The sequence below is a fragment of the Emys orbicularis genome, chromosome 20, assembly GCF_028017835.1.
Source record: "Emys orbicularis isolate rEmyOrb1 chromosome 20, rEmyOrb1.hap1, whole genome shotgun sequence".
Lineage (NCBI taxonomy): Eukaryota > Metazoa > Chordata > Testudines > Emydidae > Emys > Emys orbicularis.
The window spans coordinates 12399709-12422879 of NC_088702.1; positions in this window are offsets into that span (position 1 = coordinate 12399709).

Consider the following 23171-nt stretch of genomic DNA (forward strand, 5'->3'; position numbering starts at 1 on the left):
GTCATCCCATTTACCCTTTTAAAATATTGGCACATTAGCATTCTTCCAGTCTTCTGGTAATTGGCTGAGCCTTAATCAGTGGGCGGGGCATTCACTCAGGCCAGGGCTTTATAAAGCCGCGCACAAGCGACCAGGGGCTGCTAACAGGGAGTTTCGCAAGGGAGTTTAGAAGGGGAGTGGGAAGGGAGTGGGAGTCCCTCGCCAGCCGTAACCCCATCCCCGTGGCCCCCCCCTAAAACCTATAAACCAAACCACATTCCAAAACTCCCTTCTGTAAACCACCCTTTCACTAACTAGGATACAATGCAGGCAGAAGCCCAGCAGCAGAGTGGGGGCTATCCAGTTTATTGCACCGACTGTTGCATGTATGATTACCTGCCCTGTGGGCGGGTGGCGTATGTGTGCAGTCGGTGCAAGGAGCGCCTGGCCCTCAGAGACCATGTACGGACTTTGGAGGCCAGGGTGGCGGAACTGGAGGAGCTGAGAGAGGCAGAGAGGTATGTTGATGAGGCTTTCCGGGACACTGTAGAATTGTCCCACCTCCGCTTAGACAGCACCTGTGCTGTTAAGGAGGAAGAAGGGCCCAGGGAAGTAGAGCAGTCAATGGGAGCAGAGGGAAACTTTCCCGTAGTTGGGACCCTCCTTCCAGATGGTTCTGGGGTTGCCTCTCGCACTGAGGTTGCCTCTCCGGGGGAGGGAACTCCAGTTTCTAGGAAAAGGCAGGTGTTAGTAATGGGAGATTCGATTATTAGAAATGTAGATAGCTGGGTCTGTGATGACCGGGAGAACCGTATGGTGACTTGCCTGCCTGGTGCGAAGGTTGCGGATCTCTCGAGGCATCTAGATAGACTTATGTGTAGTGCTGGGGAGGAGCCGGTGGTCGTGGTACATGTAGGTACCAATGACATAGGGAAGGGTAGGAGAGATGTCCTGGAAGCCAAATTTAGGCTGCTAGGGAAGAGACTGAAATCCAGGACCTCTATGGTGGCATTTTCAGAAATGCTCCCAGTTCCACGCGCAGGGCCAGGTAGGCAGGCAGAGCTTCAGAGTCTCAATGCGTGGATGAGACGATGGTGTAGAGAGGAGGGGTTCACGTTCATTAGGAACTGGGGAAACTTCTGGGATGGGAGGAGCCTATACAGGAGAGATGGGCTCCACCTAAACCAAAGTGGAACCAGACTGCTGGCACTAAACATTAAAAAGGTTGTAGAGCAGTTTTTAAACTAGGAGATGGGGGAAAGCCGACTGCTGCAGAGGAGCGTGTGGATCGGACACAGACTTCTCTTAGGGGAGAGTCTGATGATAGAGAATCTCCAGGTTATAGTCAGGAGCAGAGGACTGAAAAGTATAATGTAAGGGCCGGATCAGATGATAAACAGCCACATAAAAAAGAATCTGGCACATCAGAAAAAGGCAGGCTAATAAACAGGGACAAGTTTTTAAAGTGCTTGTACACAAATGCCAGAAGTCTAAATAATAAGATGGGTGAACTAGAGTGCCTTGTGATAAAGGAGGATATAGATATAATAGGCATCACAGAAACCTGGTGGACTGAGAGCAATCAATGGGACACAATCATTCCGGGGTACAAAATATATCGGAAGGACAGAACAGGCCGTGCAGGGGGAGGAGTGGCACTATATGTTAAAGAAAGTGTAGATTCAAATGAAGTAAAAATCTTAAGCGAATCCACAGGTTCCATAGAGTCTCTATGGATAGAAATTTCATGCTCTAGTAAAAATATAACATTAGGGATCTATTATCGACCATCTGACCAGGACAGTAATAGTGATGATGAAATGCTAAGGGAAATTAGAGAGGCTATCAAAATTAAGAACCCAATAATAGTGGGGGATTTCAATTATCCCCATATTGACTGGGAACATTTCACTTCAGGACGAAATGCAGAGATAAAATTTCTCGATACTTTAAATGACTGCTTCATGGAGCAGCTGGTACGGGAACCCACAAGGGGAGAGGCGACTCTAGATTTAATCCTGAGTGGAGCGCAGGAGCTGGTCCAAGAGGTAACTATAGCGGGACCGCTTGGAAATAGTGACCATAATACAATAGCATTCAACATCCCTGTGGTGGGAAGAACACCTCAACTGCCCAACACTGTGGCCTTTAATTTCAAAAGGGGGAACTATACAAAAATGAGGGGGTTAGTTAGACAAAAGTTAAAAGGTTCAGTGACTAAAGTGAAATCCCTGCAAGTTGCGTGGGCCCTTTTTAAAGACACCATAATAGAGGCTCAACTTCAATGTATACCCCAAATTAAGAAAAACAGTAAAAGAACTAAAAAAGAGCCACCGTGGCTTAACAACCATGTAAAAGAAGCAGTGAGAGATAAAAAGACTTCCTTTAAAAAGTGGAAGTCAAATCCTAGTGAGGCAAATAGAAAGGAGCACAAACACTGCCAACTTAAGTGCAAGAGTGTAATAAGAAAAGCCAAAGAGGAGTTTGAAGAACGGCTAGCCAAAAACTCCAAAGGTAATAACAAAATGTTTTTTAAGTACATCAGAAGCAGGAAGCCTGCTAAACAACCAGTGGGGCCCCTTGACGATGAAAATACAAAAGGAGCGCTTAAAGATGATAAAGTCATTGCGGAGAAACTAAATGGATTCTTTGCTTCAGTCTTCACGGCTGAGGATGTTAGGGAGATTCCCAAACCTGAGCTGGCTTTTGTAGGTGACAAATCTGAGGAACTGTCACAGATTGAAGTATCACTAGAGGAGGTTTTGGAATTAATTGATAAACTCAACATTAACAAGTCACCGGGACCAGATGGCATTCACCCAAGAGTTCTGAAAGAACTCAAATGTGAAGTTGCGGAACTATTAACTAAGGTTTGTAACCTGTCCTTTAAATCGGCTTCGGTACCCAATGACTGGAAGTTAGCTAATGTAACGCCAATATTTAAAAAGGGCTCTAGAGGTGATCCCGGCAATTACAGACCGGTAAGTCTAACGTCGGTACCGGGCAAATTAGTTGAAACAATAGTAAAGAACAAAATTGTCAGACACATAGAAAAACATAAACTCTTGAGCAATAGTCAACATGGTTTCTGTAAAGGGAAATCGTGTCTTACTAATCTATTAGAGTTCTTTGAAGGGGTCAACAAACATGTGGACAAGGGGGATCCGGTGGACATAGTGTACTTAGATTTCCAGAAAGCCTTTGACAAGGTCCCTCACCAAAGGCTCTTACGTAAATTAAGCTGTCATGGGATAAAAGGGAAGGTCCTTTCATGGATTGAGAACTGGTTAAAGGACAGGGAACAAAGGGTAGGAATTAATGGTAAATTCTCAGAATGGAGAGGGGTAACTAGTGGTGTTCCCCAAGGGTCAGTCCTAGGACCTATCCTATTCAATTTATTCATAAATGATCTGGAGAAAGGGGTAAACAGTGAGGTGGCAAAGTTTGCAGATGATACTAAACTACTCAAGATAGTTAAGACCAAAGCAGATTGTGAAGAACTTCAAAAAGATCTCACAAAACTAAGTGATTGGGCAACAAAATGGCAACTGAAATTTAATGTGGATAAATGTAAAGTAATGCACATTGGAAAAAATAACCCCAACTATACATACAACATGATGGGGGCTAATTTAGCTACAACGAGTCAGGAAAAAGATCTTGGCGTCATCGTGGATAGTTCTCTAAAGATGTCCACGCAGTGTGCAGAGGCGGTCAAAAAAGCAAACAGGATGTTAGGAATCATTAAAAAGGGGATAGAGAATAAGACTGAGAATATATTATTGCCCTTATATAAATCCATGGTTCGCCCACATCTCGAATACTGTGTACAGATGTGGTCTCCTCACCTCAAAAAAGATATTCTAGCACTAGAAAAGGTTCAGAAAAGAGCAACTAAAATGATTAAGGGTTTAGAGAGGGTCCCATATGAGGAAAGATTAAAGAGGCTAGGACTCTTCAGTTTGGAAAAGAGAAGACTAAGGGGGGACATGATAGAGGTATATAAAATCATGAGTGATGTTGAGAAAGTGGATAAGGAAAAGTTATTTACTTATTCCCATAATACAAGAACTAGGGGTCACCAAAAGAAATTAATAGGCAGCAGGTTTAAAACAAATAAAAGGAAGTTCTTCTTCATGCAGCGCACAGTCAACTTGTGGAACTCCTTACCTGAGGAGGTTGTGAAGGCTAGGACTATAACAATGTTTAAAAGGGGACTGGATAAATTCATGGTGGCTAAGTCCATAAATGGCTATTAGCCAGGATGGGTAAGAATGGTGTCCCTAGCCTCTGTTCGTCAGAGGATGGAGATGGATGGCAGGAGAGAGATCACTTGATCATTGCCTGTTAGGTTCACTCCCTCTGGGGCACCTGGCATTGGCCACTGTCGGTAGACAGATACTGGGCTAGATGGACCTTTGGTCTGACCCAGTACGGCCTTTCTTATGTTCTTATGTTCTTATGTTCTTATGTTCTGGAACTTCCTGACTGTTCCAAGAGTTATTGAAAATCAACATTAATGGTCCTGTGAGCACCTCAGTCAGCTCTTTTAAAACTCTTGGATGCAGGTTATCTGAACCTATTGATTTTAAAATGTTTAACTTTAGAAGCTACTGTTTAACATCCTCCTGAGTTACTATTGGAATGGAATGTGTTTAATCAACATATGATATATCTGCACTACCTATTTTTTGTTCCCAAATACAGAACAGAAATATTTATTGAACACTTCCATCTTTTCTGCATTATTGATAATTCTACCATTTCCATTTAGTAATGGACCAATACCATAGTTAGAATTCTTTTTGTTCTTCATATACTTAAAACCTTCTTATTGTCCTTAACTTTGCTGACCATAGATGGCTCCTGCTGTCCTTTTACTCCCCTTATCGATTTTCTACAATTTCTAGCTTCTGATTTATATTCATTACTATCGACTTCCCCTTTTTTCTTTTTGTTATATATATGGTTTTATTTTAATTGTAATTAATTAATCGTATTGCCTCTATTTCTCTTCCAAGTCAGTTTTTTTTAAAAACGAGTGTGGGCTTCTTTCTCAATTGGAGGATTGTGTCATTTTGGGCATCTAGTAAAATAATCTTCAACAGTTCTCACTTATCATTCACATTTTTCAGTTTAAATTCTTTCTCCCAATTGATTTGGCTCATAATTGTTTTCAGTTTTGTGAAACTGGCCCTTTAAAGCACCAAGAATATATATATCCCTGGTCTGGACTTATTCTGTTTGCACATAACAATCAAGCCATGATCCCTTAAACCTAAACTACTACTAATTTTTAGTTCTGTGATCAGTTCTTCTTTATCTGTCAAGATGAGGTCTAATAAAGAATTCCCCCAAGTTGGATGCAACGCTTTCTGAGTTGGGAAATTGTCATCTATAATATTTCGAAATTCCGAGGATGTTTTAGCAGCAGCAGCATGAGACCTCCAGCATACGTCACTCAAACTGAAGTCCCCCATGATCACACAGCCTTTTCCCCTATATATTATAGACAGACACGTGAGGAGCCTGCACATCTCCTCCAGCACACTGTGCTCTGAAACTCTCCATTGATGCACAAAGAGGTGCACACTGCACACCCTGACCCTATCTGCTGTTGCCTGCGGAGCTGCCCTAGAGATTCTTGGATTCTCAGGATTGAGCCAGATCATGATGCCTGGTGTGATGCCATCAATGGTTGGTCACTGTGGCTGGTGCAGTGGTCCTCAGCAGCTTATGCATCCTGTTCCCTAGTGTGATTTGGGGGTCAGTAGCAAACACCAACTGATACCCCATCTTGTGCGTTACCTGTTAGGACATTGCTCCATAAGCATTCAACATTATTTTCTTCTGAATTGCCAGTGGTTCGGAGACAGGCAAGGCCATTTTTGACAGAGTGCCACTCCCCCTCCCCTTTTGCCCACGTGAGCCTTCCTAAATACTGAAGGTTGTAACCAGTGAATTTAACATTCCAATCATGCAAATCAGCCCTCTAGGTTTCCGTAATAATACCAACTAGATCAAATGTATGGGTTTAAAAGAGCAATTCCATTTCCTCTTGTTTGTTACCCAGGCTCCTAGCATTGGTGTCTAGGCAATTCAAGAATTTCTTTCTTCACATCCTTTGGTTTCTTGGTTAATTTTGTTCTCAACATCTCAATTTTGTGCTAATGAAAGCCCATTTGTTCTCCCATTAGTTTAACACCCTCCAGACTAAGGTTGGGTGAATTTTTTGGCAAATAGAAATTTTGCTGAAAAAATGCATTTCTCAGGGTTCCAAAATATTCATGAATTTGGGTCAAATTTATTTAATAGTTTGGGCTGAAAAAATCTGAAAATACGTTTCAAAAAGGTCAAAACATTTCATTTCAACTTTTAATTCTGAAACAGCATTTTCAGTTTCATATTGGCCAAAAAAACCCAAGCCCACAAAAAAGGGTGCAAAACACCTGAAAATGGCAGAATCAAAATGAAAAACTAAAAAAAAAAAATTAGTTTTGAGTTTACCAGAAACATTTCAGTCCATTCAAAACAAATTGCTTTTTTGAGTTTTTCGATTCAATGTAAAAATGAAATTGGTTTTGGTTCGAATTGAACTGGATTTTTTCAGATTTGGGGGTTTGGCTCTGAACCAAAACTCCATTCTTTGGTCAGCTCTACCCTGACTGCTCCAGCCAGGGCAGACGCCAGGCCGCTGCCGAGCTCCGGGTCTGCTGCTGCTGTTGGGAACTCAGCATGGACATACATTGCTCAGGTTAGACCTGACATCAAAGACATCTGCTTCGCCAGCCTAAGTCTGTCCCATCCCATTGCAGCCTCCTTTTCGTGGGTGCCCTTGCATGGAACCACAGGGAAGGGCCGCCCCAAGCCACCTCCACAGGTCCCTGCCCAAACAGCACAGGAGAGGAGGAAGGAAAGGTTCTACAGGCATCATCAGCCGGCCTGGTCCCAGGGGCTGAGGCCCTGTGCAGGGACATGGCAACATCTGCCCTCAAAGCACAGCATCATACTAGAGGGCGCCTTGCTCAGCACACAGGACGCCTCCCCCAACCCATCCACAGCCACCATCTCCTCTGCCCCCTTGGTGTAGCATGCTGCCCCGAAGTGCAGACATCCCATTGCTTGCTACATTTAGACCTGGACTGGATATAGTGTGATGGCAGCCAACTCAGCCAGCACTCCAGGGGCTGAACGGGGACCTCCAGAGTCAAGGCATAAGCTGCTACAGCTTGAGCTAAAGAGTCAAGTCCCTAGGCAGGGCCCGTAACAACTCATACCCTCTGTGGATTGGGCACAGAGGGGCCCGTAATACATGCTCACCAGTTAGTTATCATACCAACTGGCAATGTCCTGTAGGCAGGGCCCCAGAACCCCGGCCTCTGCAGCCCTTAATAGCAAAGCTGATGGAGCTACATAGAATCCCCCAGCTCAGGATCTGGCCCAATGGGTGTGTCCCACGCCCCAAGGTACTCCCCAGCAGGGGAATTTCATGCCTATGGTGGGGATTTCGAAGGCAGCGCAAGGGCGCTCTGGGAGACGAGTGTCCAACGCCATCAGGCTCCAAATGAATTCCCAGGTGATGGCGCCCGCTGGATTAGTCATTCCACATTCAATTGATTAAATTCAACAAATCTGCCAGAGAATCTTCAGGCCCTCAAGCTGGTGCCCGCAGAGGCCCAGGGCCTGGCCTGCCTGAGCCCACCGAGTCCTGGGGCTTTGCCTGCCTGTCACACCCAAGCCCACAGAGTCCCAGGGCTTTGCCCGCCTGTCACACCCGAGCCCACGGAGTCCCGGGGCTTTGCCCGCCTGTCACACCTGAGCCCGTGGAGTCCTGGGGCTTTGCCAGCTTCTCAGAGAACAGGGGTCTTGCTGGCCCATCATACCAGAGCCCACAGGGCTTGCTCCAAGGAGGTCAGCTCTGCTGCCACACACAGGCCCTGGCCATAGGGAACAATCCTGCATGGGCCCCAGGTGTGAACTAAAAGACCTTTTCTAGCTAATTTTCCTAGCTGTGTAGATTTCAAGGGCCATTCTGACCATCCAGTCTGAGCTCCTGCCTCGCATAGGCTGGAGTCAGATGCTTCCTCAGGGATTCCTGTATCCAGGATAGTGCCCTGGGTCTGATGGAGACCAGAGATGTCCATCTCTAGGGACAGAGCTCAGTTCCACCGACCCTGGTTCCCGACGGTGACACCCCCTGCAGCCCCAGCACCTGCTTAACTAGCCCTGCCTGCTCAGACACAGGCCTAGCTGCCGTGTGCAGAGCAGCCTTGTGATGAGGGGAGGGGAGAGCTGGCTGCTCCCTGGCTGGGCAGGCTCCTTCTCTGAGCCATGTTCATGTGCGCTCTGGGCATAGTGCTGATTGCTGAGCACAGCCAAGGAGGCAGCCCCAAGCCATCTCTTGAGCCAAAGCATCAGGTTTCTGTCACCTTGCCCTGAAGGCTGCTGGGTAAGTCCTGTGGCACAAATAGACACCCAGGCAGTATGGCTGGAGCAGCCTCTCTAATGCTCAGAGTCCCGGTAGTTCAGGGCAGGCTCACAGCCCTGGCGCTGGCGGCTCCTCCTGCTGCTGCCGGACTATGCTAGTCAGCACTGACCAAGCAGTTATTCAGATTCATACCAAGCAGTGGGGCACATATAGCAATGCCCGCAGAATAACGCCAGCCACTAATGCTCAGCTGTGTAGATTGTTGGAGGCTGGAGTTCAGCAGAGCGCTGGCTTCTCCTTTGTGAGCTTGGAATGGCTGGGCAGGAAACTGCTCTGCAGAATCCTGGGGAGCTGGGAAATTCCCACCCATATGTGATGTAATGAAAGAGGTGGCAGCGCTGTGGCAGGGAGCAGGTGACTCTTTGGGCACTGGGAGGGTGGTGGCAGCTGTGTTGGGTATTTGAAGAAGGAGCCTTTATGACAGTCTGGAACCCTATGTTCACCCCAGGACTATGCTACATTTTGTACAAAGGATGCCTTGTGAGGTATCATCTGAAAATTCAGAATTTGCAGACCATTATTGTCCTGGTAAAATATGTGTGGCAATATTGCATGTAAAGTGATAAGATTCTCCTGTATGGTATTACTAAGATATGTTCCAAGTCTGGGGAGCAGTCACAAACCAGTTCTCCAGAGACAAAAGGCAAGCTAATGCCTCAGTCAGGTGTCAACAAAATCAAATGGACCCTCACCTGGTTAGTGGCCATTCTTTGTCAGGAAATGATGACAAGGAGGATGTGGGGGGAAAAATCTACATCTTGACAAAGAAACAGCTTGGGGTTCCTGTCCATACAGACTTTCTGTCTTCTGGACCTCAGCTGGAGATGCTTCTCGAAGAAGAGAGAGAACTATAAGAAGGGAGAGCAAATGCCCCAAATGATTTGTCCCTTTCTCTCTATCCATGGCGACCACATCACCTAACGAACAAAGGAAGCAGCACTGGAGTGGAGGAGGGATCCTGACGGAAAGAAGTTCAGCGGGTAAGACTGCTGGAACGTGGTGAGAGAGACCTTTGCTTTGAATTCACTTACCTTGTTAAGTTAGGCATTAGTTGTGTTTTACCTTTTATGTTCTTGTAACCATTTCTGTCTTTTATGCCTCACTACTTGTAGTCCCTTAAAATCTATCTTTTATAATTGATAAATTTGTTTTATTGTTTTATCTAAACCAGGGTGTTTGAATTGAAGTGTTTGGGAAATTTCATTTGAGATAACAGGATTTGTGCATATCGTTTTCTATTAATAAAATGATGGACTTTCTTTGGGTTTGTATTGTCCATGAGAGGGTTTAATGCAAGACGCGCATTTTTGGGAAAGTCTGGGCCTGGGAGTTTGCCGGTGTCACTCTGCAGTGTAAGTCAAGAGTGGCTGGCTGCAGGAGGGTCACCAACAATATTTCAAAAATAAGGAACATAATAATGATAGTAATACTAAGCAGCACTCACCTACGTTTGCCGGGGAATTTCTTGCTGTTCTTTGCAGCACTCAGCAACTCCCAATCTTGTTGAGATGAAAAATAAGGGGGGTCCCTTGTAATAAGGGACTGTTGGCAAGCCTAGGCTGCAGCACTCATGTACTGTACACGGGAGTAACTTATATGCAGGAGGCTGGGTGTGGGCAGGCCAGGAGTGGTTGCTCTCAGAGCGAAGCCATGTAAAAGGCTCCCCAGGTTGGAGAACTGAGTGGACACAGTCCAGACTGTAGCCTGGGGAATGTCACAGGCTGGTACTGGGGAAACACCACCAGTTGTGTCAAGGTGAGCTGTGGGCTTCCTTTGGCAGCAATTCCCATCATGTGTGGCCAGCGGCAGTGCCGTGTTGCCTGTGCTCAGAGCAGGGCTGGGTCCAGTCTTCGGCCGGTGCCCCCCAGCTAATGTATTTTAACTCACATGAAAGTGACAGAGCTTTGTGCTAGTCACAGCATCTGGCCTGTCTGTGTGAATTATGCTGCGGCAGATGGTGACTCAGAGTGGGGCTGAGCTCCCAGCTCCGTCACCCGGCCCCCGTGCCAGGGTGAAGCTGGGCGGACACTGACAGGCCCATCAGATGATCACATGCCCACTTTGCTGCTGAATAAACGAGTCCAGTAAACCAAAGACAAAGAATCAGAACAATCAGTGAGGCAAAGGACCCGGTGGGTGCACAGCCTCCAGCTCCCAGCCACTGCAGGCTTTTCCCCGGAGGGTAGTTTCTAGGGCCTGGTCCGCATGGGCAAGGTCAGCCAGGGAGTAAATTTAAAGCAATGAGTTAAGCTGGAGTCAAGGCTGAGTGGGCCCCCCTACAGGCTGTTTAAAGCCACCTGTTCCGGTTTAGTGAAGCCCATTAAGTCACTAAAGTGGAAGAAGCCACAGTTCAGTGGACCTCAGGCCTGGTCTACACTACACAGCTAGGTTGACGTAAGGCAGCTATGTCAGTGTTTACATTACAGGCTTGTCCTGCCGATGGAAGTGCCCTACTACACCAACATAGTAACTCCACCTCTATGAGAGCTGTAGGGCTTATGGCGGCGTAGTTAGGGTGACACAGTATCTGTGTAGACACTGCGTTACTTACATGGGCTGTTGGCTGTCTTGTCAATTTTTAGGGTTCCACGCTGGAGCCGTGAAATTGACAAGAAACCCGGGCAGCTAAAGCCTGGTTGCCCCCGGCTCCCTGCTGCCAGCTGGGCTACAGTGGCTGTAAGTCAACCTAACATAAGTTGACTTAAGTCTGTCGTGCAGACATGCCTGTAGAATGTCCACACGGGCAGCTCAGTTGGTCTCAAAGTGAAGTCAGGTTGTTTTGGTTCCATTTCTCTTTTCAGGCCAGACCTTTGGCTTAGTGTGCACTTTCAAATACCCAAAGAGGTGGGCATCTTGGAGACCCTCCTAGCTGGATCCATCACACCCTTACGTTATTGGGGAGAGAGTTAGATAAGCTGGAGGATAGGGATAGGGTCCAGAGTGACCTAGACAAATTGGAGGATGGGGCCAAAAGAAATCTGATGAGGTTGAACATGGACAAGTGCAGAGTCCTGCACTTAGGATGGAAGAATCCATGCACCACTACAGGCTGGGGACCGACTGGCTAAGTGGCAGTCCTGCAGAAAAGGTCCTGGGGATTACAGTGGACAAGAAGCTGGATATGAGTCAATAGTGTGCCCTTGTTGCCAAGAAGGCTAACAGCATATTGGGCTGCATTAGTAGGAACAGTGTCAGCAGATCAAGGGAAGTGATTATTCCCCTCTATTCGGCACTGGTTAGGCCACATCTGCAGTATTGTGTCCAGTTTTGGGCCCCCCACTACAGAAAGGATGTGGACAAATTGGAGAGAGTCGAGTAGAGGGCAACGAAAATGATCAGGGGGCTGGGGCACATGACTTATGAGAGGCTGAGGGAACTGGGGTTATTTAGTCTGCAGAAGAGAAGAGTGAGGGGGGATTTGATAGCAACCTTCAACTACCTGAAGGGGGGTTCCAAAGAGGATGGAGCTCGGCTGTTCTCGGTGGTAGCAGATGACAGAACAAGGAGCAGTGGTCTCAAGTTGCAGTGGGGGTGGTCTAGATTGGATATTTGGAAAAACTATTTCACTAGGAGGGTGGTGAAGCACTGGAATGGGTTACCTAGGGAGGTGGTGGAATCTCCTTCCTTAGAGGTTTTTAAGGTCAGGTTTGACAAAGCCCTGGCTGGGATGATTTAATTGGGGCTGGTCCTGCTTTGAGCAGGGGGTTGGACTAGATGACCTCCTGAGGTCCCTTCCAACCCTGATATTCTATGATTCTATGATCCACATGACCCAGATCCCCGTCCAGCAGGGCATCTTCATGCCATCAATAGAACTGAAGAAGTGGGGGTTGAAGCTGAAAGCGAAGGAGCTTCAGCTAGAGCAACAGAGCCTAGAGGACCACAAAAGGGAGCGAGCTGACCAGGAGAAGCAGTGGAAGCATGAGGAAGGCCAGCAGAAGAGCCAGGAGAACGCAGAGAACTCATGAACTCGAGATGGGGAAGCCGAGGGGCAAGACAACCCCCCGTGGGGGAAGTGGGGAAAGGTCCTGGGATGCCAATTCCGCAGGAAACCTAGATAACAAATTGTTGCCCCAGTTTAAGGAGGGAGGGATATACACGCCAGCCTCACTGCCTTTGAGAAAGGTTGTGATTTGAACCAGGTTGACCCTACAGATCAGCTCAGCTGCCTCAGCCCCTTACTCAGTCCGTAAGCTATAGAGGTGTACAGCCAGATGGACTGAGTTGATACTGGAGACTATGAACAGTTTGAATTGACAACTGAGGCTTATAGGAAAAGTTTTCAGGTGTGCAAAAAGCCCAGGGGGTGACAGATGGAAGCCACCATCCTGGCGGGAGAATACCTGCACAAGTGGGGTAAAGTGCAGGCATCACCACACTGGAGGATTTGTATCACCTGGAGCAGTTGGGTTGGAACAACTCCCTGAGATCTGGCCCCACAAGCTGAAAATGTGGCTAGTGGTCAGGAAGCCGAAGAAGCTGCGTAGCACAGGCTGGTTGGCAGATGGGTTTTGGACAATAGGTCTGGGTATGAAAGAAGACCCAAAGGGGACTGGTCTAAGCATGGATCCTGGGAAGGGGAACCAATGGAGGTGCCCTAGAAGTGGGATTCAGGGAAACCCAAAGTGCGGGGAGCAGCCAATTCCAGTAGACTCCCACTGAGGCATTGCAAGGACCAGAGGTGCAACATTTGTGGAAAAACAGGGCGCAAGTGGGGAGGATGCCTAAAGTTTGATGAAATAAGGTTTGCCCAGGACAGAGGATCTAACTTATCCCCCCAGCCAAGAAGGCAGCCTGGAGCTCAGGCCTGGAGAGTGAACTAAGCGACTGACCTTTCAGAGGAAAGCAGTCACAGAGCCAGGGGGAGGTGACAGACGGGCTCCCCCTCCAGGCATTGGTACTCAAGGAGCTAATAGAGGAGGTATCTGAGCCTCTAGCTATTATCTTTGGAAAATCATGGGAGACGGGAGAGATTCCAGAAGACTGGAAAAGGGCAAATATAGTGCCCATCTATAAAAAGGGAAATAAAAACAACCCAGGAAACTACAGACCAGTTAGTTTAACTTCTGTGCCAGGGAAGATAATGGAGCAAGTAATTAAGGCAGTCATCTGCAAACACTTGGAAGGTGGTAAGGTGATAGGGAATAGCCAGCATGGATTTGTAAAGAACAAATCGTGTCAAACCAATCTGATAGCTTTCTTTGATAGGATAACGAGTCTTGTGGATAAGGGAGAAGCTGTGGATGGGGTATACCTAGACTTTAGTAAGGCATTTGACATGGTCTCGCATGATATTCTTATCGATAAACTAGGCAAATACAATTTAGATGGGGCTACTATAAGGTGGGTGCATAACTGGCTGGATAACCGTACTCAGAGAGTAGTTATTAATGGTTCCCAATCCTGCTGGAAAGGCATAACAAGTGGGGTTCCGCAGGGGTCTGTTTTGGGACCGTCTCTGTTCAATATCTTCATTAACGACTTAGATATTGGCATAGAAAGTACGCTTATTAAGTTTGCGGATGATACCAAACTGGGAGGGATTGCAACTGCTTTGGAGGACAGGGTCATAATTCAAAATGATCTGGACAAATTGGAGAAATGGTCTGAGGTAAACAGGATGAAGTTTAACAAAGACAAATGCAAAGTGCTCCACTTAGGAAGGAAAAATCAGTTTCACACATACAGAATGGGAAGAGACTGTCTAGGAAGGAGTACAGCAGAAAGGGATCTAGGGGTTATAGTGGACCACAAGCTAAATATGAGTCAACAGTGTGATGCTGTTGCAAAAAAAGCAAACGTGATTCTGGGATGTATTAACAGGTGTGTTGTGAGCAAGACACGAGAAGTCATTCTTCCGCTCTACTCTGCTCTGGTTAGGCGTCAGCTGGAGTATTGTGTCCAGTTCCGGGCACCGCATTTCAAGAAAGATGTGGAGAAATTGGAGAGGGTCCAGAGAAGAGCAACAAGAATGATTAAAGGTCTTGAGAACATGACCTATGAAGGAAGGCTGAAAGAATTGGGTTTGTTTAGTTTGGAAAAGAGAAGACTGAGAGGAGACATAATAGCAGTTTTCAGATATCTAAAAGGGTGTCATAAGGAGGAGGGAGAAAACGTGTTCACCTTAGCCTCTAAGGATAGAACAAGAAGCAATGGGCTTAAACTGCAGCCAGGGAGGTCTAGGTTGGACATTAGGAAAAAGTTCCTAACTGTCAGGATGGTTAAACACTGGAATAAATTGCCTAGGGAGGTTGTGGAATCTCCATCTCTGGAGATATTTAAGAGTAGGTTAGATAAATGTCTATCAGGGATGGTCTAGACAGTATTTGGTCCTGCCATGCGGGCAGGGGACTGGACTCGATGACCTCTCGAGGTCCCTTCCAGTCCTAGAATCTATGAATCTATGTCCTGTTGTACTCTCCTGGGCTTAGACTCCTCTGACCCCCAGTGGGAGCAGAAGGTGGTGGGTAATGGGAAAACATTCATGGGGTGGAGAGATTCTAGGACAGAGAGACTCTTTGTCAGACCCTGTATGGTCAACCCCACTAGATGCTGCAGGGCTGTGTGGCCTGGGTTAAGGTTCTAAATGTGAAGCCATTCACCCTGCCTGTGGCTCAGATCCCGGGGCAGACACAGGAGGAATCGGGGTGGCTGGTAGTTGGGGTTCTTCAGGATATCAGCTGTGACATCCTTTTGGGAACTAATTGTATCACCGTAAGACAAAATTCAGTCCCTGTTTCTGTACCAGCCAAGGCTTTGAATCACATTCAGACTGGTGGTGTCAGTGCAAATGCAAATAGCTTGGCTGGCAGGGAGAATGAGGGGTGGTCACCCCCCTTACTTGCAACACAAAGGAAAGGCTGTAACGCTCATGACACCTTTCTGTCTACAAGCAGACACCTGGATCTGAGTGGGGCAGAGGAATGGCTCCTACCCATCTCCTCCCTGGGGGTGAGGGCAACTGGCTAACCCCCAAGGGGAAATGGGATCCTGGCATGTGCATAGCCCTGGGTGGAGAAACCTCTGCAGAGGGGGCCTGCCAATGTAGAAGTGCACCCTGTACCCCTGCCTCACCAGAGCCCCAGAGATATGGCTGGGTTAAGATCAACTTTGCAGGGGGACAAACCTACACTGATCCCCTGCTAACTGCTCAGGGGGTCAACTTCCTACTCCAACCACGGGGTCAGGACACCCAGGCTGCAGCCGAGAGGTCTGACACATGGAGGAATGTGGGGTCACTGCCCTCCTCACTCCCTGGCAGACGAGGGAGAGGAGGCAGTGGCAGGACCCCAGCCCAGTTTCAAACCCAAAGTTTTTGGGGTGACAAAAAGGAGAAGGGCCACATGAAAATGCCTCACATGCACCCTGCGAGTGCCATCGACCCGCCCAGACCGAAGGGGGGATGGGGAACTGCTCTGAGCTGTGCATTGGAAACCCTACGTTTGGTTGGTTAGGAACTGGGCTGGAAGAATCATGGGAGTGCCTGAGAGTTCAGCTCCCCAGGGGATGGGAAAGACGTTGAATTTCTCAAGGTCACTGGTTGAAGTGACCCTACTCAATTTGGTCTCGAAGGGGGCAAAGACGTGATGAAGTAGGAAATTTTTGTAATATTTTTATGATCCCTATGTGTGCCTCAGTTTCCCCTGTGTTACCAGTGTGTGTGTTGCGGGGAGGGATTAAGTGTGCTCTCAGGGCAGGCTAAGAGACATAGGGGTGAATGTGACCTAGCTGTCTGAGCCTCAATGGGTTGCTAAGAAAAGGACCGGTCAAGGCTGCCCCCATGTCAGTGGGACATGGACACCTAGCAATCCATGACCCAGAGGGAGGGGGATTTCCCCACCTCTCAGCAGGGAAGCTGAGCAAAGAGCCCAGCCTGCGGACTAAGCAGGCATAAGGGGTGAGGTGCCGGGGATAAGAACGGGTAGCTGGAAGGAGTCTGGGCTCTCTGACCTGGGGAGTTGGAACTGAGGAAGAAGGTGAGAATAAGAGACAGATGGAGCCTGAACCTGGGGTTCACTACAGCGTGGCTGGGGTCTGGTCCGACCAGACTGGTCCATACTTTAATCTTCCTGTCTCTGTGCTAAGCTAGGGACTCCCGCTGCAGTGTTCCAGCTGTCTAGTAAATCCGGCTGTTTTGACAACCCTGCTTGAGTGTCACTGGGATTGCTGGGGAGGTGCATCAAGCCCTGCAGAGTGGACAAGTCTCTCCCAGGAGTCCGGCTCGGCTGGACTTGCCGAGCAAAGCTCACGCTGTGAAGTGGGAGTGCTGCAGCCCCAGCAGTTCAGTCTAGGAGGCGGCAAGGCCATGTGGCCGACCCTGAAGGGAGAGTAAGACTCCTTGGGGGTCTGGCCCGGCAAAGGGGTTCCTCCAAGAGACAGTTCTAAGGCTGGGGGTGTAGCAGCGATCCCGTGGATCCATGACGCCTGGCCCCAACAAGCCCCCTGATGTGTACAGTGCCTCATGGCTGCAGGGTCCTGTAGAGATTTAGGGATAGTTCGCTCCTCAGTATTTCCTCCAGCCTTTCCTGGAGCTGCACTCAGACTTACCGGATGGTAACTCCAGGAGGGCACTGCCATGTGCTGTGGAGCTGAGCTAGGCTAAGGTCCTCCAGTTCACTGGACTCCCCACGGGTTTCCATGACTTTCAAAGGGGTTGGTGATGCCTTTAACAAACTAAGAAGCAGCTCCTCTGCCGAGCCACTGAGCTGTACACGTTCACCCTGTCCACCTAGTCCTTTACTTGCCCTTATGCCTCGTCTGTGCAGATGTGGGGGTTTTCTTTCATGCTAGGAGGAGAGTGAAGGGATCAGAGGCATTGGGGAGCTTCCATGGTGTTCCCTTGCCTGTCTTTTTTGTTGAAGATCCTTTGGATCCCGTTTAGCCCCTCTGCTCCCTTGGCTCCCCATTCCCTCTGCTGCCCTTGGCTCCCCGTGCCCTCTGCTGCCCCTGGCTCCCCATTCCCTCTGCTGCCCTTGGCTCCCCGTGCCCTCTGCTGCCCCTGGCTCCCCATTCCCTCTGCTCCCTTGGCTCCCCGTGCCTTCTGCTGCCCCTGGCTCCCCATTCCCTCTGCTGCCCTTGGCTCCCCGTGCCCTCTGCTGCCCCTGGCTCCCCGTGCCCTCTGCTCCCTTGGCTCCCCGTGCCCTCTGCTGCCCTTGGCTCCCCGTGCCCTCTGCTCCCCATGCCCTCTGCTGCCCTTGGCTCCCCGTGCCCTCTGCTGCCCCTGGCTCCCCATGCCCTCTGCTGCCCTTGGCTCACTGTGCCCTCTGCTGCCCTTAGCAGTCCCAGAGCTGGCTCCATGCAGTCCTGCCCATTTCACCCCTCAGTGCCTGTCATCTCAGGCCTTTCAGCCAGGCTCTGGCACTGGTGATTTGCTCCTCACACTGTAAGAGCACTGCTGGTGAAGTAGGGATCTGTGAGGCTACCTGGGCAGCCGTGGCCAGCGGCGGCTCCAGGCACCAGCGCTAAAAGTGTGTGCCTGGGGTGGCAAGCCGCGGGGGGTGCCCTGCCGGTCCCTGCGAGGGCGGCAGTCAGGCAGCCTTCGGCAGCATGCCTGCGGGAGGTCTGCCGGTCCCGCGGATTCAGCGGCAATTCGGCGGCGGGTACGCGGAAGCCACGGGACCAGCGGACCTCCCGCAGGCATGCCGCCGAATCCATGGGACCGGGGACCTCCCGCAGGCAAGCCGCCGAAGGCAGCCTGCCTGCCGTGCTTGGGGCGGCAAAAAAGCTAGAGCCGCCCCTGGCCGTGGCCATGTGTTTCGCCAGCAGTCTCTGACCTGGCAGAGTCAGTCAGGGAGGGGGAGTTGGCCTGACTCCCCTGGAATCACCATGGGCTGGTCCCAAAGGCCCCAGCTCTGTGCAGCAGGTGTCTATGGTGTGAAGCCATTTCCAGCAACGTGCTGCAAGGCCATTTCCAAGCAAATCCCAGCACTGCGGTCAGGGCATAGAGCTAAGCACTGGAATGAGCAACCAACAGCAGGTCTGAGCAGGCACGAACGTGCCCATGTGTGAACACCGGGCCCAACAACCTGTGTGTGTGAGCAAGTGTAACACGCTGCCCAGGACAACGCATGTGCTCGCGGGAGAGAGAAACTGTGTGTGAGAGAGACACAGGGTGTGTGTGAGTGACGGAGAGGAGCCTGCCTCTCAGCATGAGGAGCAGTTATGGCAGCGGGTGCTGCTCCAGGAGGAGACAGAGGAAAGGCAGGTGGTGGGGAAACATTGGTGCTGCATCACACTGGCATTTGAGGGGCAGCCCGTGTCCAGGTAGCTCTTGCTCGGCGCTGGGTGCCCCGCAGGGAAGCAGAGAGACGCAGGCAGGTGACATGTACAATCCAGATATATTGATAGGACTATTTTCTGAGATTAGCACAGGATATTAGAAAGGTTATAAAGTAACACTGACGTTGGTTGTATCCCCTTTATGTACATACAAGAACACAGCACAACACTCAACGGCCGCCCTCCACCCTGCCCCACTGCTCACCCAAACCAAGTGTTCTGAGCATGGTACAAATATGGCTTTCCGGTAATATTGAGAGTTCAGCGCCAGCTGGGATGAACACAGAGCCTGTTCCGAAGGGGGGGCCAGCTGCCAAAGTCAGCAATGCAGGAATCTCCTCCCCCCGGCCACACGAGGCACTGTGGGCACTAAGCGCAGATACAGCCTGGCATGCAATGTGGAAAAGGGCCATGCTGCTGTCATCCACCCTGTCCTCAAGTCAGAACCTGCATGGGCCAATGCTCCCCCAGCACCGGGCAGACCAATGATGAATCCAGTCCTGGGCAGTCATGCCCACTGCCCTCCAATCCTCCTGGCTTCCAACCTGCTCCTCTCGTTGCTCGTTTCTGCAGGAGCTGGGCTCAGGCGAGTTCCTGGGGTCAGTGTGGAAATGGAGCCACTGGAGTCCCCGGTTGGTTTGCACAGGAGAGCCCCTTGCCTCGCTTCAACCTGGAGCAGCTGCTGTTGGGAGAGCCCCCACCTCTCACCTGTGGACCCTGCTGATCTCACTGCCTCTTCCCAGGAGCCTGTACCTAAGGTAAAGCCAGCTGTGCAGATGGCAAGAGTACGGGCACTGGGGCAGCAGAGCGCAGCCTCCCAGGCTGCCCAGGGGTACGTGCTGGGATACAGGGGTCGGTGACAGGAGGTTATTGGGAAGGACAGGCCCTGGGACATGCAAAAACTGGAGCAATGTTCCCCTGGGAACTGACCATTATTTTGGATGTATATCATGGTAGCATCCACTTTACACCAGGCTCTTTCCAACCTGGGCACAACCTTTGCAAGTGCCCTTCCCTCCCTCCCACTATACAATGGACTTCCCTGAGCCCTCGTCTCCTGCCACCCTCCTGTCCTACACCCTCTCCTCCTTCAGGCCCCCATGCTAAGAACAGGCAGCACAGCTCCTGCCATCCAGCCTCCTGCCCCAGCCTGTGTTCCCACCATGCCACGCCAACCCACCCAAACCTCTTTGCTGTCCTGCCCACCCCATGGCCAGAGGCAGCAGCAGCTCCCTTTACAAAGGGTTTCATGCATTGCTTGGTGTAGATATGGAGCCAGCTGAGCTGGAGGGCGCCTTGGCTAAGGCCACAGGGAACCACAAAGGGGAACAAAGTCCTGCCCCCTGCCATGTTCAGGATGTGCCCTGCTCTGCTCAGAACATCCCCTGCCGGCCCAGCGTGCAGGGGGTTGGGACTGGGGCTTTCCTCAGCCCTGTCCAAACCCCACCAGCCTAAGGCCAGACCAATGGCCAGGCCCCAGTGCTTCATTTCTGGGCCATAGCAAGGAGGATACGGCCTCATCCCCTCAGAGCTCTGCCCCAGCTGTCCTGGGCCTCGTATAGAAACCCTGCTCCCAGGAGCCCCAAGTTAACCTGTCCCGCGCCTACATGAGTGTGTGTCCCCTGCCGATTGCCCCACTAATGCCTCCCAAGCTGCTGAAGGCCTCTCTCCCCAGCAAGGCCACAGAACAACCCCCCCTTAGAGTCTGCAGGCCCCAGACTGCACCCTGGGCTGAGATGGGCTCTGTCAGCTCCAGGGTGCAGCACCCTGGGGGAAGGCTGGTTGTTTGGAGGGGCGGGGGGGGGGATCAGGCTCATGGTGGGAAGCTAGTGGCAGCTGCACCTGGCGAGCTCCCAGCCTCCCTCACCTGAGGGCACAGACCCAGGGGGGCACTGTGGAATGCAGGGCCCCCTTGCCTGTGGCACCGTGGCTTGGGCCAGGAGAGTTGGTTGCTTGGAACTCATTGCGGGTCACAGCCAGGGGTTCCAGTGAGGAAGTAGCTGCGGAACAAAGTGGTCTCCTTTGGCTACCGCGTTTCCCCGACTGTCACTCGCCCGCCCTCACTGCAGGCCTCACATGGAAGGAAACTTTCTGACTGGCTGCTCATTTCTGTAGCAGAGCGTATGGCGGGTCGGCTGCAGAGCCGGAAGCGGCTGAGCTCATGTGCCGCTGCCACCCCAGAGATCGTGCGATGGGTCGTGCCTCATTGCTGTGCATGGCTGCTACCAGCCCTGGTGGCTGCGCACCAGGCTGTGCAGGAAAACTAGCCAGAGAAAGGTGGGGATTGTCCAGACATGCCACTTACATCCTGGCCCGGGAATTCACCCTCCACACCCGCTGCAGGAGCTAGTACCACAGGGATTGTAGGGAAGCCCCGAGGCCCCCACAGTCTCAGGGTGGTGGGGACTGTGTTAAGGTGACTGGGTGGAATACGCTGCAGCAGGTGCAGGAGCTCGGGTCTGACACCTGGGCTGGGAGATGCCCGGAGCCAGAGCAGCTGCAGCTGCAGAACCAGTCACATTCCTTATGCTCCACAGGGGAGCCTTCAGTGGCCTCTCTGGGCCAAAGTGAGTTCATGGGGAAGGCCTCAGAGACCAAACTTGCCAGTGCAGGGGTGAGGGACTGATGGTGCCGTTCCCAGGTCTCAGGGCATTAGGAGCTGCTGGGGGTGGTGGAGCAGGAAGGTGTGGGGAGCACATCAGTTACTGGGCTGCTGTGGGGACAGAGCTGTCCCATTCTCACGTACCGCCGGCCCTCGCGCTCAGTGACAGGCCAGGTCAGGGTGGGGATTCACACTTGCTCTCTGGGGGACTCACCAATAGCAGAGCAAGGAATGGACTGCTCTGGCCTCTGGGGGAGTCTGACCCAGGGGAGGCCCTGGCTGGCTGGGCTGGGGGGACCCAGGGGAGGCTCTGGCTGGTCAGATTGGAGGGGCCCAGAAGAGGCCGTGGCTGGCTGGGCTGGGGGGACTCAGGGGAGGCCCTGGCTGGCTGGGCTAGGAGACACTGGGGAGGCCCTGGCTGGTGGGGATGGGGGGTCCCAGGGGAGGCCCTGGCTGGCTAGATTGGAGGGGCCCAGAGGAGGTCCTGGCTGGCTGGGCTGGGGGGACTCAGGGGAGGCCCTGGCTGGCTGGGCTGGGGGTACCCAGGGGTGGCCCTGGCTGGCAGGGATGGGGGGGTCCCAGGGGAGGCCCTGGCTGGCCAGATTGGAGGGGCCCAGAGGAGGTCCTGGCTGGCTGGGCTGGGGGGACTCAGGGAAGGCCCTGGCTGGCTGGGTTGGGGGACCGAGGGGAGGCCCTGGCTGGGCTGGAGGGCCCAGGGGAGGCCCTGGCTGGCTGATCTGGAGGTACCCAGGGGAGGCCCTGGCTGGGGGAGGCCAGGGGAGGTGATCCAGCATTTGACATGGAACATGGCATTTGATGGCATCGCCCACAGGGGGATCTCAGGCATCCAGCAAGTGTGGCCTGCAGCTCCCCCTCCTGGCTACAATGGCCACTGCAGCAGCCTCTTGCCACCCCTCCCCCTGCTGGCAGTGGGAGTCCGGGAGGAGGCAGCTGTTAGGGAGGTGAAGGACAGCAGAAGAGGGGCTGGGGGCACAGAATGGGGGATGGGTCCAAAGGGGGGTGGGAGGCTGCCCATAGCTCCCCCAGTGGGGTCCCACTGCCCGTAACAACCTTCAGCACCCCACCCCCAGCCTGCCACCCATGGTGCCTCTTCCCCTAGCACCCCAACTCCCTGCCATACTTAGTCCCCCCTGTCCGCCCCAGGCCCCTGGCTGTCGCTGGCTTCCCCCAAACCTCCCTGTGTCCACCAACCTGCTCACTGCCCAGGGCACCTAAAGGGGTAATGGTGACTTGTGCTCCATGCGGGGCTGCCCAGGACTTAGCAGCAAGGAGCTGGGCAGTTGGGCGGTTGGAGGGCTGGGCAGATGCAAAAGGGCTTTTGATGTTGATTGTTCAGTGCAACAATGAGCTGGCCCCAGGAGCACATGTGAGGTCAGCGTGCCCCTGTAGGGCAGGGTGGGCAAACTGTTTGGCCCGAGGGCCACATCTGGGTGAGGAAAATGCATGCAGGGCCAGGGAAGGGAGTTGGGGTGCAGGAGGGGTTTGGGCTCCGTCCCAGCACCACTTAACTGGAGTGGCTCTGGGGTGGCAGCAGTGCACACCTGCCTGCCCTAGCCCTGCACCATGCCACTCCTAGAAGTGGCCAGCACCACCTCAGAGAGCTCTGCATGCTGCCCTTGCCTGTGGGTACCTCCCCCGAAGCTCCCATTGGCTGTGGTTCCCCATTCCCGGCCAATGGGAGCTGGTGCCTGGAGACAAGGGCAGTACACCAAGCCCTCTGCCCCCCCACCACCAGCCACAGGGAAGTGGTGCCAGCCACTTCTGGGAGCAGTGCAGGGCCCACAGCGTCGGCAATTCCGTGAG